The sequence below is a fragment of the Cupressus sempervirens genome, chromosome 9 (assembly GCF_028749045.1).
Source record: "Cupressus sempervirens isolate cs-2001-9-10 chromosome 9, ASM2874904v1, whole genome shotgun sequence".
In the NCBI taxonomy this organism is placed as follows: Eukaryota; Viridiplantae; Streptophyta; class Pinopsida; order Cupressales; family Cupressaceae; genus Cupressus; species Cupressus sempervirens.
Genome location: NC_143126.1, coordinates 108,848,363 through 108,851,660, shown reverse-complemented (window position 1 = coordinate 108,851,660; position 3,298 = coordinate 108,848,363).

Below are 3,298 nucleotides of genomic sequence, written 5' to 3'. Positions count from 1 at the left end.
GGAGAAATGAAGAGCTTATCAAAGAGTAGAGACCAACTTAAAGGATATATTTTTATCATTGCTTATAGTTAAACTTTCTTATTTTTGTTTTTTATATTAGATCTTGTGAGTAATTTATATAAGATTTAAGATTATTACTCATTTCCATAAAGATTTATTTAAATTAAATATTAAATACATTTTTAATTGTGTTATTTCAGGTTGAAGATTAAATAAATATCAAGACATTCGTCTTCAAGACATCCTAGAATTCAATTAATATGTAGAGGTGTAGTTTGTCCTGAGAGGTAGAGTCCCATTAGATCATAAATCTATTTAAAATATTAAAAATTCTACATATAATCATGTATAAAATAAATTCTATTATATATATATATATATATATATATATATATATATATATATATATATATATATATATATATATATATATATATATATGTATGTATGTACATACATATATACAATACTAAAATTATAGAGTTTTTCAAAATCTAATGGTTAAGCCTCATCTAGATTATAGTTTACCCAACACTATTATTTTATTCATTGAAAAACATATGGGAAAAATAATAAAAATAAAAATATCCTTAATGGTCTATGTCTCAGTACATGCCACAAAATAAAAAGCTAACTTTTTAAACAAATGTGTAGTTTTCTAGTAGAAAGTATAATTTAAATGAGAACTATATCTTGATAGACAAAGTTAGACAAAGACATTTGTGAAAATATATTTGTCACAAAGTTAAAAAAATTCTTTTTTATAAAAGTATATTAAGATGCAATATACTAGACATTATATTTATTTTTAGTGATATATACATTATATATGTACACATAAATACATTTAAAAAAAAGTTATAGTCATGCACCCACACACATGTATGTATATGTACATGTACCTATACAATATGTTTCTATGTATATTTATATCTATGTATATATTATGTTATGTATGTCTGTATATGTATACACTACATATTAAATAGAACTAATTAAAAAATTTGTTTATAAATATTTTCTAATTAACTAGTTTAAACAAGAAAAACTACACAATATTAGAAAATGAGGGGGGTGGTAGAGAATAATATTTGCAACTTCATAATGGATATTAGTAAATAGAAATAGGATCAAATTCAACAAAGTAAAAAGATTTATAACCAATTAAAAAATATAGATAAATACAATAATTAACTTTATAGGGATAATTTTTTGTATAAAATTAGAATATAAAAATCTTTATTGATACATCAAATTTTGTATCATAAAAATATTTGTGAACATTTATCTATCTCTATATAATATGACATTGTCTATCTATAAACTAAATAAGTTCAAATTATTATAGATATCAACAAAGATTCATTTTCTTCAAATATTGTTGATCTATTCTCCTTGTATTACCTCTCACCATCATTTTTTAGTCTTCACCTATTTCAAAGTAAAATAAAATGATGGGTAATTGCTCCTTATCTTTCTATCTAATGGTGGCATTCTTAAATATAGGCATTGTTTGCTCCTCAATGTTTTTTATGTATTTAGATAGCAAGCAGAAAGGGGGATTGACCCCATAGTATAGAGGGCTCAAGACCAGTTGGTAGTTACCCCCTACTATCTAACCAATCCCTTTTCTAGACATCAAAAACATTGTAACATCAAACCTTGTAGCATTATCCTTCAAACTATCAGTATCTACTATACTACTCCTAACATATATACTATGCAAAAAAAATCTAGAATCCAAGATTTCAAGTGCTACTTCTAAATAGATTAATATTCACAAAAACTAAAACTACCACCAACGGCATAGAGTTCATAGTTAACCATAACATTAAACATAATAAAATAAAAGCAAGCATGGGGGATACACCCATCCTTCTCTTCTAGGTCTTCTCCTTTTCATTAGGATCCTCCATGGCTAGTTTCTCCACCTTCTCCTCGATGGGTTTTTCCATTAGAGTCTTGACGGGTTTCTCCTCTATGTTAATTTTACCGACTCTATTTCATAATTATGTCATCTCTATTAAATCCTTGGCAAGCCCTTCCTTGAAAATGTCATTGACAATTCTATGAAATCCCTCAAATGGTTCTTCTATTATGGCTAAGAAATGCCTCCTATGTATTTTGGAGAACTAGAATACAATGGTCTCTAGTAAAGTTTATATTTATACTTGTACTCTTGGTTATTTTTTTAATTCTACAAAGAATAGTGATTTTCCTCTAATCATGGGTGATTATAAATAAGGCAATACTATGTATCCTTTCCCTTTGTTTCCCTTCCTTAGCTGAATATCCTTTTCCCCCTCGACCTAATGGTGGCCTTTGCCCCACTCTATTTCTAGTAAAACTTTTACTATGAAGCTATTAGTAAAATGTCAAGTTAATTTCTAGATGTCAACTATAATTGATGTAGGAGCATCTTAGGTGTAAATACAATCTTACATCACCTAAAAATATTATTCGGTTTGTCTTTTAAAAATAATGGCTATCATTGGAACCCAAAATATTCTAATTTCTTTTTGAGGGTTCATGTTAGACATATCAACCTACGGTTTAAGTTTCTTTGCAAGATCAAGTCTATTTTTAAAATTTTTTTTATTTTTAGTATTGATAGTTGGCTACAAAAGCTTTGAACTCAATTTTGAGGGCTCTAAAGGCTCCAAAAAGAGATCAAAACTTGGTTGACTAAATATTGTGCAAGTTAATCATTGTAGAGAAGTTGGTGGTGTTTTAATATCCAATCAAAGGAATTGGTAACTGGTAACAATTTTTTAAAGTTGTGCTACTTGAGATTTAAAAAAAAAAATGAATTTTGCTCAAAATTTCTTTGGAGATCTTAAAGTTATTGGGTCATACTCTAATATAATAAATATACATAATAATATCTTAGGGTTGGGAGGTCCCAAAGTTTAAGGTTAAAATTTTGAGAACTTTCTTGGATGGTTAAAAATTGCCTATATAGAGAAGGCACATATGATTATATAGCATAGTTTTGAGAATGTATATGAAAACTCTAGCTTGTAGAATATTGTATGGATAATGTTATATTTCTTTGCATGTCATATTTCTAAATAGTGTAATTATATTGTCTTTGACAAATTTGAAGCCTCATAATCCTACTAGTTAACTATTTTGGAATCTCAAGCTCATATTCCTACTCATATGGCTAGTCTTGTGGCTCCTTTTGTGGCCCTTCTAATTTAGAGCCTCATTTTGTGAATAGTTCCTATATATATGCCATGACCTATAGGGCTCCATTACAAAAGCAGTGTTTAGTCTAGTGATTCATCTTTTATTA